Here is a 16,917-nt window from a genome sequence, read left to right as displayed (position 1 = left end):
GCACCGAGGCCGGGTATAAGAGGAGGAGCGAGGCGAGGCCCGACCAGATCGGACCAGGAGAGCACCGAGGCCGGGTATAAAAGGAGGAGCGAGGCGAGGCCCGACCAGATCAGACCAGGAGAGCACCGAGGCCGGGTATAAGAGGAGGAGCGAGGAGAGGCCCGACCAGATCGGACCAGGAGAGCACCGAGGCCGGGTATAAGAGGAGGAGCGAGGAGAGGCCCGACCAGATCGGACCAGGAGAGCACCGAGGCCGGGTATAAAAGGAGGAGCGAGGCGAGGCCCGACCAGATCGGACCAGGAGAGCACCGAGGCCGGGTATAAAAGGAGGAGCGAGGCGAGGCCCGGCCAGAGCGGACCAGGAGAGCACCGAGGCCGGGTATAAAAGGAGGAGCGAGGCGAGGCCTGAACAGATCGGACCAGGAGAGCACCGAGGCGGCAGTATAAAAGGAGGAGCGACGAGAGGCCCGGCCAGAGCGGACCAGGAGAGCACCGAGGCCGGGTATAAAAGGAGTAGCGAGGCGAGGCCCGGCCAGATCGGACCAGGAGAGCACCGAGGCCGGGTATAAAAGGAGGAGCGAGGCGAGGCCCGGCCAGAGCGGACCAGGAGAGCACCGAGGCCGGGTATAAAAGGAGTAGCGAGGCGAGGCCCGGCCAGAGCGGACCAGGAGAGCACCGAGGCCGGGTATAAAAGGAGTAGCGAGGCAAGGCCCGGCCAGAGCGGACCAGGAGAGCACCGAGGCCGAGGATAAAAGGGGGAGCGAGGTGAGGCCCGACCAGATCGGACGAGGAGAGCACCGAGGCCGGGTATAAGAGGAGGAGCGAGGCGAGGCCCGACCAGATCGGACCAGGAGAGCACCGAGGCCGGGTATAAAAGGAGGAGCGAGGAGAGGCCCGACCAGATCGGACCAGGAGAGCACCGAGGCCGGGTGTAAAAGGAGGAGCGAGGCGAGGCCCGGCCAGGGCGGACCAGGAGAGCACCGAGGCCGGGTATAAAAGGAGGAGCGAGGTAAAAAGTAATCAGAGTGTGACGTCACCAGGGAGCAGGTAAGTGATTGGTTGGTGAGTATTTCTCTTTTTTAAACTTTAACTCTGTAGTTTATAGTTACTAAGGTCTTTTCTGGTGTAGCAGGGACTGTTGGTAAACCATACAAGCACCTTAGAGTTATCTTTAATTGGTGATAGTGAATTAATTTAAATTAATTAAAGGGTAAGTCATGCCAGGAGAGCCCAGCCCCGTATTATGCTCCTCTTGCTCTATGTGGGAATTCAGGGACACTGCCGGTGTCCCTGATGACCACGTGTGCCAGAAATGCATCCAGCTGCGGCTACTAGCAGACCGCATTGCATTGCTGGAGCTGCGGATGGATGGGCTTTGGAGCATTCACGATGCTGAGAGGGTCGTGGATAACACGTTTAGTGAGTTGGTCACACCGCAGGTAAGGGCTGCACAGGCAGAAGGGAAACGGGTGACCATCAGGCAGAGCAGTAGAGGCAGGCAGGTAGTGCAGGGGACCCCTGTGGCCAGCCCCCTCTCAAACAGGTATACCGATTTGGATGCTGTTGAGGGGGATGACTTACCAGAGGAAGGCAGCAGCAGCCAACTTCTTGGCACCAGGAGTGCTTCTGCTGCTCAGGAAGGGAGGAAAAAGAGTGGGAGAGCAATAGTGGTAGGGGATTCTATCGTAAGGGGTACAGATAGGCATTTCTGTGGCCATAGACGTGACTCCAGGATGGTTTGTTGCCTCCCTGGTGCCAGGGTCAAGGATGTCACTGAAAGGCTTCAGGGCATTCTGAAGGGGGAGGGTGAACAGTCAGAGGTCGTGGTTCACATTGGGACCAATGACATGGGTAGGAAGAGGGATGAGGTCCTGCAGCAAGAATTTAGGGAGCTAGGTAGCAGATTAAAGAGCAGGACCTCAAAGGTTGTAATCTCTGGATTACTCCCGGTGCCACGTGCTAGTGAGTATAGGAATAGGAGGATAGAGCAGATGAATGCGTGGCTAAAGAGTTGGTGCAGGAGGGAGGGCTTGAGTTTCCTGGATCACTGGGCCTGCTTCTGGGAAAGGTGGGACTTGTACAAGTCGGACGGGTTGCACCTGAACCAGAGCGGGAAAAATATCCTTGCGGGGAGGTTTGCTAGCACTGTTCGGGGGGGTTTAAACTAAAATGGCAGGGGGTTGGGAACCTGAGCAGGGAGACAGAGGAAAGGGAAACAGGGATAAAAGCAAAAGATAGGAAGGAGAAAAACAAAAGTGGCAGTCAGAGAAATCAACGGTTTAAATCAAACGTGGCCACAGTAAATAATAATTCTAATCGGTCTAAGTGCGTTAAAAAAACAAGCCTGAAGGCTTTGTGTCTTAATGCGAGGAGCATTTGTAATAAGGTGGACGAATTGGCTGCGCAAACAGAGGTAAACGAATATGATTTGGTTTGGATTACGGAAACGTTGCTCAAGGATGGCCAAGACTGGGAACTCAACATCCAGGGGTATTCAATATTCAGGAAAGATAGGCAAAAAGGAAAGGGAGGTGGGGTAGCATTACTGGTTAAAGAAGGGATTAATACAATTGTAATGAAGGATATTAGCTCTGATGAGGTGGAATCTGTATGGGTAGAATTGAGAAATACTAATGGGAAAAAAACATTAGTGGGAGTGGTATATAGACCTCCCAACACTAAGGCGGAGGTTGGGGATGGCATTAAAAGGGAAATTAAAGAAGCGTGCAATAAGGGCACAGCAGTCATCATGGGTGACTTTAATCTACATATAGATTGGGCCAACCAAATTAGTAACAATACTGTGGAGGAGGAATTCCTGGAGTGTTTACGGGATGGTTTCCTGGACCAATATGTCAAGGAACCAACCAGAGATCAGGCCATCTTAGACTGGGTATTATGTAACGACAAAGGATTAATTAGCAATCTTGTTGTACGAGGCCCCTTGGGTCTGAGCGATCATAATATGATCGAATTCTTCATTAAGATGGAGAATGAAGTAGTTGACTCAGAGACTAGGGTCCTCAATTTAAATAAAGGAAACTACGATGGTCTGAGGAGCGAGTTGGGTAGGATTGATTGGGGGATGGCACTCAAAGGGTTGACGGTGGATAAGCAATGGCAAACATTCAAAGACCGAATGGATGAGCTACAGAATTTGTTCATCCCAGTTTGGCATAAAAATAAAACAAAAAAGGTGACTCAACTGTGGCTAACAAGGGAAATTAGGGATAACATAAGATCCAAGGAGACGACATATAAATTGGCCAGAAAAAGCAATAATCCTGAGGATTGGGAGCAGTTTAGGATTCAACAAAGGAGGACAAAGGGATTAATTAAGAAAGGGAAAATAGAATATGAGAGTAAGCTTTCAGGGAACATAAAAACTGACTGTAAAAGCTTTTATAGATATGTGAAGAGAAAAAGATTGGTGAAGTCAAGCGTAGGTCCCTTACAGTCAGAATCAGGGGAATTTATAATGGGAAACAAAGAAATGGCAGACCAACTAAATTCATATTTTGGTTCTGTCTTCACAAAGGAGGACACAAATAATCTCCCAGAGATGCCGGGGAACATAGGGCCTGATGAAAGGGTGGAACTGAAAGAAATCAGTATTTGTAGGGAAATGGTGTTAGGAAAATTGATGGGACTAAAGGCCGATAAATCCCCAGGGCCTGATAATCTACATCCCAGGGTACTTAAGGAAGTGGCCCTGGAAATAGTAGATGCATTGCTGGTCATCTTCCAGAACTCGATAGACTCTGGAACAGTACCCATGGATTGGAGGGTAGCTAATGTTACCCCACTATTCAAAAAAGGTGGTCGAGAAAAAGCGGGGAATTATAGACCGGTAAGCCTGACATCGGTAGTGGGGAAAATGCTAGAATCTATTATAAAAGATGTTATAGCAGAGCACTTGGTAAGCAGTGACAGGATCGGACAAAGTCAACATGGATTTACAGAAGGTAAATTATGCTTGACTAATCTACTGGAATTTTTTGAGGATGTAACTGGTAAAATAGATAAGGGAGAACCAGTGGATGTGGTGTCTTTGGACTTTCAGAAGGCTTTCGATAAGGTCCCACATAAGAGATTAGCGTGCAAAATTAAGGCACATGGGATTGGGGGCAAGGTATTGACTTGGATAGAGAACTGGTTGGCGGACAGAAAGCAAAGAGTTGGAATAAACGGGTCGTTTTCCGAGTGGCAGGCAGTGACTAGTGGGGTACCGCAAGGATCGGTCCTAGGACCCCAGCTGTTCACAATATATATTAATGATCTGGACGAGGGAATTGGATGTAATATCTCCAAATTTGCAGACGACACAAAGCTGGGTGGGAGGGTAAGCTGTGAGGAGGATGTCGTGAAACTCCAGTACGATTTGGACAGATTGGGTGATTGGGCAGAAACATGGCAAATGCACTATAATGTGGATAAATGTGAGGTTATCCACTTTAGTGGCAAAAACAGCAAGGCAGATTATTATTTGAATGGCAATAGATTGGGAGAAGGGGAAGTGCAAAGAGACCTGGGTGTTCTTGTGCACCAGTCGCTGAAGGTAAGCATGCAGGTGCAGCAGGCGGTTAAGAAGGCAAATGGTATGTTGGCCTTCTTAGCAAGAGGGTTCGAGTACAGGAACAAGGATGTCTTGCTACAGTTGTACAGGGCCTTGGTGAGACCGCACCTTGAGTATTGTGTGCAGTTTTGGTCGCCTTACCTGAGGAAGGACGTTCTTGCCATGGAAGGAGTGCAGCGAAGATTCACCAGGCTGATACCTGGGATGGCAGGAATGACGTATGAGGAGAGATTGTGTCGATTGGGCTTATACTTGTTAAGTCTGTGTGTTATATTGAGAATTAATACACAGACCACAAGAGTAAAATTTAACAGGTCTTTACTGGTCGAAGGTCAGGGCGGAACTGCCCAATAAATCATTACACAGCACTTATATACCGGTGTGGTCACCACTGGTATTACAGTATACAGCAGCCAAGATAAAGTAGTGCAACCCTTAAAATAGTTCTCTTAAAGGTGGACGGTTACATACACTACAACTCTTAAAGGTGGACGGTTACATACACTACAATCCTCCCTTTTTAGCTTAACAGTATATATATTCCCCCATTAAACATAACATCATAACATATATATACACAACTTCATGTAAAAACAGTTCACAGATTCAGTCTCTGCGGTGGCGCCTCCTGCGCTTCCTGACTCGGTCCGGATAACGCCTCGGTGGTGTAGTAGTCTTCGATGGTGTAGTAGGTTCTTGTTGCTGGGGTGACTCATCTAATAGTCCTTCACTGGACTTAACAGCTTGAACTTCCGTAACTTCAGAACCAGCATTGCTGACTTCTAAAGGCTCGGTGTGGAGATGCCGGAGTTGGACTGGGGTGGACAAATGTAAGAAGTCACACGACACCAGGTTATAGTCCAACAGCTTTATTTGAAATCACAAGCTTTCGGAGCGCTGCTCCTTCTTCAGGTGAAGTGGAGAAATGCATAAAGACACAGCTTATATAGTCAGAGAAGGCTCGAGTACCTTGGGAAGTTTTTCTACTGCCAGACTGATTTGGCTCAGTTCGGAGGGACCACGTGCGTGACCTGTTGGGGTGATAATGGTTCAGATGAGTCCTCATCTTCTGCTTCTTCTCTATTGTCTTCTATTTCCTCCATGCCCAGCTGGACGTTAGCCAGCTTTTGTTCCAAATCCAGACATCTCTCCTGAAGAGACTTCTTCATGTGTTCAGCTTCATCCAGCGTTTTCTGGGCTTCCTGCAAGTCTTTTACTAATGACATCATTTGTGATTTCAATACTTCAACTTCATTCGGAGATTGATTGTTCGGACTATTCAATCCCTCTACTGGAGCAGCTGTTTCAGCATTCTGTTGTTCTACATTGACGTGAGTCAGCGTACTCTTGGCATCCAAGGGCTGCTCTGCTGCAATCTTCTCAGTCTGTGTTGCAACCTCAGCTGTTTCCATAACTTTTGAGAGCTCCGAACCCCTTTCCTTTGAAGATTGAAGTTCGTGTTCAAGTTTTTCCAATTTCAGAGTCTTGTCCCTCAGCATATGAAGGAGTTGGCTGACCGTTAACTCTTCTGACATCAGACGTTTCCCAGTATCGTCGTCATGTGTTTTTGACGTATAGGTTGCAGGGCTGTTTGTGACCTTGCACTGGGGCTCCTTTGTTGCTTTTAATTCGCCATCATCCGCAGCCTCCACCATTCGAATTTCAACAAATGAATCGTCCGGTGATGCTGCACCCAACTTCAGTAGGAGCTCGGAATTCATGGCAACCAAATCAGTCTTTTCTGCCTGCAACCTGCTAACAATCGCCTTCAGTTGCTGAACATCTTGCTCCACCAGATTAGAGCACGCACCTTCAGAAACCGAATCAGCTTTGATTCGTTTAGCCTCCTCGTGCAGACGGTTTGTGTGTTCCTGCTCCATTTCCTCCATCAGCTGCTTCTGCTGTCTTCCCAGATTCTCCAACTCTGTGTCAAAGAACTTTTTCTTTGCATTCATCTCTTGCTCAAAACGGCGAATCATTTGTTCTAATTGCTGTTGTAGTTTGAGATTGAGTTGAGTTCGAGCCCCGGGTTCCTCAGAAATGTGCATGTCTGTAGACTGGACAGACTCAGAATTCTCTGTCAAACTATGTTGTTGTTGTTCAGTGGAATTCTGTTCTGATACTTTGTTCTCTCCTGAAGCATTTATACACTCCTTCGTTTTTCCATCATTGTCTGCAAGTCCATTTTAGACTTGTCTTTTGCACATGGGCTGGTCTTACCATCATCAGTTCCAGGGTCTGAGCTGATTGTCTTCCCTGAGTTCTCACTCGCTGCTTTGTCACTGTCACTGCTGCATATGCCCTCATCCAATATTCTGGACAATCGTGCAGGTTTGACATCTTTTCTTTTTCCGGAATCTCCCGTTATTGCGTTTAGGGAGTGCCAGTCCATATTTATTTTCCTGATCCACTCCCGTCCCAGAAGTGGTGGACCTCCCTCAGGTAGTACATATAAGTCCATTCCTTGGTGTTCTTTGCCCTTGTGTCTCACCTTGGCTTTTATCTTTCCGATGGGGTATACTCTTTGCCCCGTGTATGTCTTCAAGACAATCTCGGTATCTCTCAAGGGTATACGTGAGAATAGCCGCTTGTAGTCCCTTCGGTTTATGACTGTTAAGGCTGATCCTGTGTCCAATTCCATTTTCACTTGGACTCCGGCTATCTTGAGCGTGACCCAGATAGTTTGTAGGTCAGCTTCCTTACTCACATTGTGAATTCTCAGACTACCCAGTTCCTGGTTGTTGGAGTCTGAATCCGAATTCTGTTCATCCGAACTCTTCTCAGCCACCTTATGTACCTTTCTGCACTTTTCCTGCGGTGACTTTTTGTTGCTGGTCTTCTTTCCTGACCGGCATACTTTAGCTATGTGACCAAGCTTGCCACATTTTCTACATTCCTGGTTTTTAAACCAGCATTGGTTCTGATCGTGTGTTGTCTTCCCACAACGATAACATTTTGTTGTACCCGAAGCCATTTGATCTGCGCTGAGTACCGCTGCCTTCAGCTGCATTTCCGCAGTGCCTCTTGCTGCGGCTTCGTGCGATGCTGCAATAGTGACAGCCTTATCAAATGTAAGATCATTCTCTTCAAGTAGCCGCTTTTGTGTTCCTTCTTTCGACAACCCACACACGAATTTGTCTCTCAGTGCCTCTGTCAGATTTTCCCCAAACTGACAGTATTTCGCTAGCTTACGCAGTTCAATTAAGTACTCCGCGTTGCTTTCCTCTTTCAGTTGCGTTCTCGCATAAAATTTAAATCGTTCCGCTAACATCAGCGGTGTGGGGTTCAAATGATTCTTCAGGACAGCAACAATATTAGCGAAAGCCTGATCCGCCGGTTTAGCTGGTGATAGAAGATGCTTCAATAGCCCGTATGTCTTCGCACCCATTGAGTTTAGTAAGGTTAGAGCTTTGTCTTCATCTGATATTTTATTTGCCATACAATATATCTCTATGCGTTCTACATACGTGGCCCAATCTTCAACATCGGGATCGAAATCGTTGATGTTACCACGCTTAGGCATCCTCGCACTCTTCTTGAGAAAACAAAAAGAAATTTTTCTTTAACTTTTTTTTTTCAAAATGGCGGTTTCCCGCGCTTGTCTTCTTCCCCGCCTACTTTCAAAATGGCGGTTTCCCGCGCTTGTCTTCTTCCACGCCTAAATGGCGGCTTCCCGCGTTTCTTCCTCGGGCGGGAGGGGTAAAGCTTTGCCCTCGGGCAACGACCGCTGGCTTTCGGGGTTCGCAGCCTGCGCGCCGGCTTCAGTTTGGGCAGCGAGGCTCCACAGAGGGGGGGAGCTGTCCACCTTTCTCACCCGCTGGCTGTCTCTTGTCACTCCCGCTCGCTCGGTCTCGGTCTCCCTCGCTCGGTCTCCCTCGCTCGGTCTCGTTCTCCCTCGCTCGCTCGGTCTCCCTCGCTCGCACGGTCTCCCTCGCTCGCTCGGTCTCGTTCCCCCTTGCTCGCTCGGGCTCTGTCTCTCCCGCTGGCTGTAATGGCGATTGCCGTAATGCTGCGTTCGCCCTCCCCAGCGGTTTTCAATCGTGCCTCCTAGCCCCTCTTGCAGTCCGGTCCTTTCCCCCCCCCCCCGACTGCGGCTGAGTTCTCCGCGGTTTTTTTTATTTTATTTTTTTTATTTTCTCCCGCGCAAGCGGTTCTCGGTCGCTGCGCCTCGCGGCCTCGGTAGCTGCCCGGCCTTTTTTTTTTTTTTACCGGTCGCGGTCGAGCTTGCTCTCGACACTGTTGCGTCTCCCAGCCCGCTTGCAGCACGGTCTCTCACACCGGCTGCGTTAGCCTTCACCGCGGCTTCCGTGCCTTACGCTGCCCCAGTTTCAGCGCCTCTGGCCCCGACTTCTGTCCGGCTCTTTTCCCCGGCCGTGGTCGAGTTCTCCGCCCTTATATCCTCCGTTTTTCCCTCCCCTACTTCACAGTCAACGTGGCTGACTCGCTGTTCGTCGCTGATCAGCTTACCCACCACCGTGATAGAAGGGATGATCCTGCCTGTTGCTGATGGAAGGCTTCGTGTTAGAATTCTTCCGTTGCTCTGCAGACCCGAGTCTTCTCTCAGCAGAATGATGAGGGCGGATGCCTCTTCTCGACGTCCGTCAAACTGCCTTGGATGTATCTCTGCCGCAGGGTAAGATCGTACTCGTCGCCACTGTTAAGTCTGTGTGTTATATTGAGAATTAATACACAGACCACAAGAGTAAAATTTAACAGGTCTTTACTAGTCGAAGGTCAGGGCGGAACTGCCCAATAAATCATTACACAGCACTTATATACCGGTGTGGTCACCACCGGTATTACAGTATACAGCAGCCAAGATAAAGTAGTGCAACCCTTAAAATAGTTCTCTTAAAGGTGGACAGTTACATACACTACAACTCTTAAAGGTGGACGGTTACATACATTACAATACTCACTGGAGTTTAGAAGATTGAGAGGGGATCTCATCGAAACTTATAAAATTCTGTCAGGCCTGGACAGACTAGATGCAGGAAGGATGTTTCTGATGGCCGGGGAGTCCAGAACCAGGGGTCATAGTCTAAGGATAAGGGGTAAGCCATTTAGGACTGAAATGAGGAGGAATTTCTTCACCCAGAGAGTGGTGAACCTGTGGAATTCTCTGTCACAGAGGGCGGTGGAGGCCAGTTCATTAAATATATTCAAAAAAGAGTTGGATATATTTCTTAAGGCTAAAGGGATCACAGGATATGGGGAGAAGGCAGGGACAGGGTACTGAATTTGGATGATCAGCCATGATCTCATTGAATGGCGGAGCAGGCTCGAAGGGCCGAATGGCCTACTCCTGCTCCTATCTTCTATGTTTCTATGTTTCTATGGTGATAGTGAGGCACTCAACTAAGATAAATGCAGTAACATTTGAAAACAGTGGATAAATGTCACGTGATCAGATGTCATGTGATTAAGCATCACATGAGTGGTGTCACGAGAACGAATACCATGCATTCAACTGTCACATGACCAAGTATCCAGGAATATGTCTCGCCAGAGTTGGCAACCCTAATGAGGATCCCTGCAACTATTGACAAAGAGACCCATAAATAATTATATACTCCAGGGATCAATACTCCAGAGACTTTGGGGGTGAAATTCGATAAGGCCCGAAAACGGGCGGTGGCACCACAGGACGAGATTTGCTCGCGTCCATTTACAAAATGCAGGAAGCACGTTAATTTGGTGCTGCCTGCAAATTTTAATGATTTAAGCGCATAGCCCAGTGACTATCGCATTGCTTCAGGCTGTGCACTCAGCAGGAGGCCCAATGTTGCATTGTTGTAGCGAACTGCATTTTCTTAAAGCAAGGTTGTTAGTTTTGAAAGCAGTCTCGAGCCCTTAAAGGTGAACTGACTTCTGAAAAAAAAATTAAAAATCATTCCAAACTAGGCATACTGCAGCTCTTAAAGCTGAACTGCCTTCTGCATGTACAAAATGGTAAAAGTGCTTCAGCAATAACACAAATGGCTCAATAGGCCAGGGAAAGGACACCCAGGCTCTTGGACACAGCACTTGAGCTTTGTGCAGAGGGTGAACACTGGAAGAGTTGTCCTCTACCCACAGGGAACCAGGAGGCCCTCCAGGAAGAAGGATGTGGGACTAGCTGAAGTGCTCTTGCAGAGAGCCAGCATGGTCTCAACGGGCCAAATGGCCTCCTTCTGCGCTGTTACTATTGTATGATTCTATGGCCAGAATTTTCCAGGGGTCAGCGGGCGGGATCGGTGGCAGGTCAGGTGGGAAATTTGATTTTTTTTGACAATGGGTCTTCTGCCAATCACCTTAAATCTGTGTCCTCTGGTTCTCAGCCATTCCACCAATGGGAACAGTTTCAATGCGCCTTTCCCGATGTCGGGTCTGTCAGCGCTGAGCAGACCCAACAGGCAGCGGCGGTGACCCAATTAAACTCATTAGTATTTAGTTGACAGATCATTAACAGGCTTTTTTAACTTACCTTTTCACTTTAACTGCATGGCCACGGGAACCACTTTTCGGGGTCCACGGCTGTCAACCTGAGGCAGGAGTTCAGTGGCCATTGCTCCAGCTGATTACTTGACAGCTTAAAATGTACAGTAAAAGTTCCCACCTGGCAGATCATCACTTTCCTCAGCCACAAGCTGTTTCTCAGTCCATTTCCAGCACAGATTCGGCAGACATTCCACTTTCCACTCTCCATCTACTCTTATTTCATTGGAGGATGACTTGTCATGAATGACGTCACCAGACCCACTTTCTATAATTGGCCTAGGAAACTTGCTGGGCGGACTTAGCAAACCCTATCAACAGAAAATCATTTTCCAGAGTAGGATGGAGACAGCAGCGGGGTTGGAACACGCCACCGATGTTGCCTGCTCCGGATCCGCCGAGGTAAGGAAAATGTTGGCCGATGATTCTAGGTCGTCCTGCAAGATCATCTGCAGTGTCCCCCACTGAAAGTCAGCAGCCTTCCACCAGCCATGCTGCAGCCACTGGGGTAGCACTGTGTGACATCAGTAGGATAGGCAAAGGCACACACAAGACAGTCACCAAGGGAATGCAAAAACAAAGACTTGCATTTATATAGTTCCTTTCACGCCCACCAGACGTCCCAAAGTGCTGTACAAAAATTGAAGTACCTTTTGAAGTGTAGTCACTGTTGTAATGTAGGAAATGTGGCAGCCAATTTGTGCACAGCAAGCTCCCACAAACAGCAATGTGATAATGCCCAGTTAATCTGTTTTAGTGATATTGATTGAGGGATAAATATTGACCAGGACACTGGGGATAACGCCACTGCTCTTCTTCAAAATAGTGCCATGGGGTCTTTTACGTCCACCTGAGAGAGCAGACAGGGCCTCAGTTTAACAGCTCATCTGAAAGACGGCACCTCCAAAAGTGCAGCACTCCCTCAGTACTGCACTAGAGTGTCAGCCTAGATTTTTGTGCTCAAGTCTCTAGAATGGGATTTGGACCCAGAGTGGGATTTGGACCCACAACCTTCTGACTCAGAGGCGAGGGTGCTACCAACTGAGCCACGGTTGACACTTTGGACAAGGGTGATTAGTTGATGTTTTGATGTATTATTGAATGCATATATGGATAAAGTTGGATTGGAAAGTTTGCTTTGTGGTGGCTTTTATTTCAGCATTGTGGCCACGAAGACGCTGTGATGGTCAGTAACAGAGAGAACATAAGGTATGGGACAAATGTTGAAAGTGGAATGGGTTTGTGGTCACTAGTACAGTAGGCAGATGATTCGATCCCAGATATCCCGGTCAGAAAGGGGCTGTCTAGGTTGCCTCCTTCCTTCCGGTTCCTCCTCTTCTGCATCTTCCTCCTCTGCTTCCTCCTCTTCTGCTTCTTCCTCTTCCCTCTGTGAGCAGCTTGTCCCTTTTACTGCCTCTGCTTCATCTCCACGTGATGTTGCAGCCCAAGGGGGATTGCAACTAGAGCCCCCAGGACTGGGAGCAAGTGGTCTTCTAAGAGGCCTTCATTTAACATCCAAAGCCTTGCAAGCATCCAGCAGCATGCCCTGCACTCCCTGCACACTTTAACATCTTGTTAAATGTATTGCACCAAGCCACTACTCCAATAAAATGTTTTAAAAAACTCCAAAAGTTGAAATTGAAAATTACCTGAAAGATGTGTGTATCCCTTTATGAAACGCTGAAAGCGTCTCTGTACAGCTGCTGCAAGCACGTTCTTCCATGCGTGGTTAAAAGAGAGTGGTATGGGGAGCGACGATGTCCAAAATCACAGTCATGTGTCAATTCAGGCGTTGCACGCCGATTGATATTATAATTTGTATATTTACATGGGAGAGGCAAGTGCAGACAATGGCTACGCTGCCGACCTCTCCAAAATGGTGGCTGCCGTGTTCCTTGCCGGAAGTGGGCAGAAGCAAGGCAGCTGCCATTTTTTCAACAAAACTGGCCTTAATGGCCGGCGCTACAATCCCGAATTTCGTGGCCTTTGTGTCTTAATTTATGAAATACTAGCTGGAGTGCCCGGCGGTTCCGAGGCTTTTTCGAGGGCATGTTGTTGTTGGAAGAGAGAGAGAGAGCGACTGGGGGAAAGAGAGAGAGTGACTGGGGGGAAGAGAGAGGGCGACTGGGGGGGGAGGGGAGGGGGAGGGGGAGGGGGGAGTGGAGGGGGGGAGGAGAGGGAGGGAGTGGGGGAAGGGGAAGGGGAGGAGGAGTGGGGAGGGAGGGGGGAGGGAGGGGGAGGGAGGGAGGGGGAGGGGGGAGTGGGGGAAGGGGAAGGGGGGAGTGGGGGAAGGGGGGAGTGGGGGAAGGGGAAGGGGGAGGAGTGGGGGAAGGGGAAGGGGGGAGGAGTGGGGGAAGGGGAAGGGGGGAGGAGTGGGGGAAGTGGAAGGGGGAGGAGTGGGGGAGCAGTGGGGGAGAGGTGGGGGAGGAGTGGGGGGGAGGAGGGGGAGGGGGGAGTGGGGGAAGGGGAAGCGATGAGGGGGAAGGGGGAGGGGGAAGGGGGAGGCAGGGGGGGAAGGGGGAGGGAGGGGGGTGGGAGGGGGGAAGTGAAGGGGAGGGAGGGAGGGGGGAAGGGGAGGGAGGGGGGAAGGGGAGGGGAGGGAGGAGGGAAGGGAAGGGGAGGGAGGGGAAGGGGAGGGGGAAGGGGAGGGGAAGGGGAGAGGGGAAGGGGAGGGGAAGGGAAGGGGGAGGGGGAAGGGGGAGGGGAGGGGGGAAGTGGGGGTGGGAGGAGGGGAAGGGGAGGGAGGGGGAAGGGGAGGGGAGGGAGGGTGGAAGGGGAAGGGGAGGGGAAGGGGAGGGGGGAAGGGAAGGGAAGGGGAGGGGGGAAGGGGAGGGGGAGGGGAGGGGGGAGGGAAGGGGGGAGGGGTGGGGGAGGGGTGGGTGGGGGGGAGGGGAGGGGGGAAGGGGGGTGGGGAGGGGGAGGGGGAGGGGGTGGGGGAGGGGAGGGGTAGAGGGGGGGGAAGGGGGGAGGGGAGGGGAGGTGGAGGGGAGGGGGGAAGGGGGAGGGAAGGGGGAGGGGGGAGCGGAGAGGGGGAGGGAAGGGGGGAGGGGAGGGGGGGAGGGAAGGGGGAAGGTTTGGGGGAGGGGAGGGGTGGAAGGGGGAGGGGGAAGGGGGTGTGGAGGGGGGAAGGGGAGTGTGGGGGGTGGAGGGGGTGGAAGGGGGTGTGGGGGGAAGGGGGGTGTGGGGGGGTGGAGGAGGGGAAGTGGGTGTGGGGGGAAGGGGGTGTGGGGGGAAGGGGGTGTGGGGGGGAGGGGGAGAGAGAGTGGGGAGGGGGGGTGGGGGGGTGGGGGGGAAGGGGGTGTGGGGGGTGTGGGGGTGGAAAGGGAGGTGGGGGAGATAAACTTAAAGTACAGGAAACTTTGTGCTATCCGGCACCCACCGGACCGAGCTGCTGCCTTGCCTCAAAACTGCTGTACTCTCCAGAGTTAATGTTGAGAGATACGGAGATCCTTATCTCCGTATTTGACAACAAACACTGTTGCTTAGCAACAGCTTCTAAACACTCAGGTGTGGCCTGCAAGCTCTGTAGCTAAAGCTGTTGCTATAGCTACAGGCCTTACACAGCTTGACTGTTCAAACAATGCAAAAAAAACAAACAAAAAGAATAAAAAATGGCTGCTGATTTTTGTTGGTGGCTCCAGATTGCCGGATAGCTCACCTCCGGATTGCACAAAGTTTCCTGTACTTATAAAACATTTTTGGTAAATCTTTCTATAACATACACTTTACAACCTCACCAATCTTTTTATTAAAAAAGGGGTGCTCACCTCTCAGTGTGTTGTATCACAAACAATGGCCGCTGCTTGCTTTTCAGTTGGAAAGATTAGGCCCCGCCCACACAGTCGATTGTCTGTCTAGGTCACCAGGACCCGATTGGGAGCACAGAAGCCCCACCCACTCTATGTTCCTGTACTAAGATGGCCGCGCATGCACTCTGTTACACGCTGAATCAAAATGGCGTTGCACTGAAACTTTTTGCCCTCCTTGACAGCTGGGGCTGTCAGCAGAAGAAATTCCCTCAGCTGCAAACACAGGATCTTTAGATTATTATTCGGGGCTTGCGACTTACCCCAGTTGCTTATGAAGCCTCCCCACCTACCGACCCCGGGAATGGAGCTGAGGCAGCACACCCTCTCCCCTCTGGAAGTGTTGGTCCCTGTCTAGGCCGGGAGCCTGGGAGTGGAGTTGCGCTGCTGGCAGTTGGAGAAGCCTAGGCCCCGGGCCTGGAAAAATGGTGAAAGGTAGGAAAATTATAGAGGTTAGACAAAAGATTTACAAATGAATTAACTTTTTTTAAAAACAATTTGTCTTTTAAAAGCAACTTTTTTTTTGCTGGAAGTGTAGATTTGAAAAGAAACACGCAGAAAGCGGGAAAAAGAAATGAAAAGTTTGGAACCAAGATGGCGGCCACTCACCTCATTTCAGAACGATAAGGCCCGCCCACACACGCACCGATTGGTGGACCGTCAGGTCACCGAAGCGTAGGATTGGTCAATCGTCCCGTCACTCGACTGTAGGAGGGCCCGCCCGTACGCGCCAGGAACCCGGCGTACGATTGGTCGACCTCGACGTCACTCTATTGCTAATGAGCGGATAATGAGATGCTAATGAGCGGAATTTTGAACTTTTTTGGATACCGTGGGTGCAATTTTTGTCCGGCCGAAACATAAATATGCTTACGACCGTTTTGGAATCGTAAGCTTTCTTTTGATGTGACGCACGTGTAGGTACGCTCTATAACTTTAGAGTGTATAGCCGGACAGACACACACCGAAGGACAGACAGACAGATAGACAGACAGGCAGACAGACAGATGTATCCTTTTATATATATAGATTTTGAACTAACCAAAGAGAATCAGTACTATTAGCAAAAAAACTGTTGTTATTAATAGCTTTGGCTCAGTGGTAGCAATGTTGCCTCTAATTTAGAAGGTTCTGGGTTCAAGCCTCATTCCAAGACTGTAATCTAAGCTGATTTTTCATTGCAGTAGTGAGGGGCTGCTGCATGGATAGTGGTGCTGTCTTTTGGACGAGATGTTAAACAAAGGTTCAATCTGTCCTCTCAGGTGCAAGTAAAACATCTCATGGCATTATTTGAAGAAGGGTGGGGAGTTCTCCTGATTTCCTGGACATTTGTCCCTCAACCAACACCACTAAGAACAAATTATCTGGTTCTTTATTTCATTACTGTTTATGGAAGCTTGCTGTGTGCAATTGATTCCTTTGTTGCCCTATATTACAACAGTGACTACGCTTCAAAAAGTACTTAATTGGCTGTAAAGCATTTTGCGAAGTCCTGAGAAAATAAAGACATTTAATAAATACAAGTTATTTCTTTCTTTGTGCAGTAACAGAAAAAATGCCCTAAGTCAATAACAACAATTTGCATTTATATAGCGCCTTTAACATAGTAAAACGTCACAAGCTGCTTCTCAGAAGTGTTATCAGACAAAAATCACCGAGCCAAAGAAGGAGATATTAGGAGGGACAAATAAAAGCTTTATCAAAGATATGGGTTTTAAGAAGGGTCATACAGGAGAGGGATGTGGAGAGGTTTAGGGAGAGAATTCCAGAGCTTATGGCCTAGATGACTGAAGGCACGGCTGCCAATGGTGGGACAAAGGGATTTTGGGATGCACGAGGTCAGAATTGGAGGAATGTAGAATTCTTGGACAGTTATAAGGCTAAGAAGGCATTTGAACACAAGATTGAGAATTTTAAACTTGAGGCATTGAGCGATTGGGATTCAAAGTAGGTGGACGAACATTGGGGTGATGGATGACTGGAACTTGGTGCAGGATAGGATATGGGCAGCAGAGAGTTGGATGAGCTGAAGTTTATGCATTCGCAACAACTTGCATT

The sequence above is a fragment of the Somniosus microcephalus genome, chromosome 1 (assembly GCF_052327205.1).
Source record: "Somniosus microcephalus isolate GS21.2 chromosome 1, FLI_Smic_1.0, whole genome shotgun sequence".
Classification (NCBI taxonomy): domain Eukaryota; kingdom Metazoa; phylum Chordata; class Chondrichthyes; order Squaliformes; family Somniosidae; genus Somniosus; species Somniosus microcephalus.
This window is presented reverse-complemented; position numbering follows the sequence as displayed.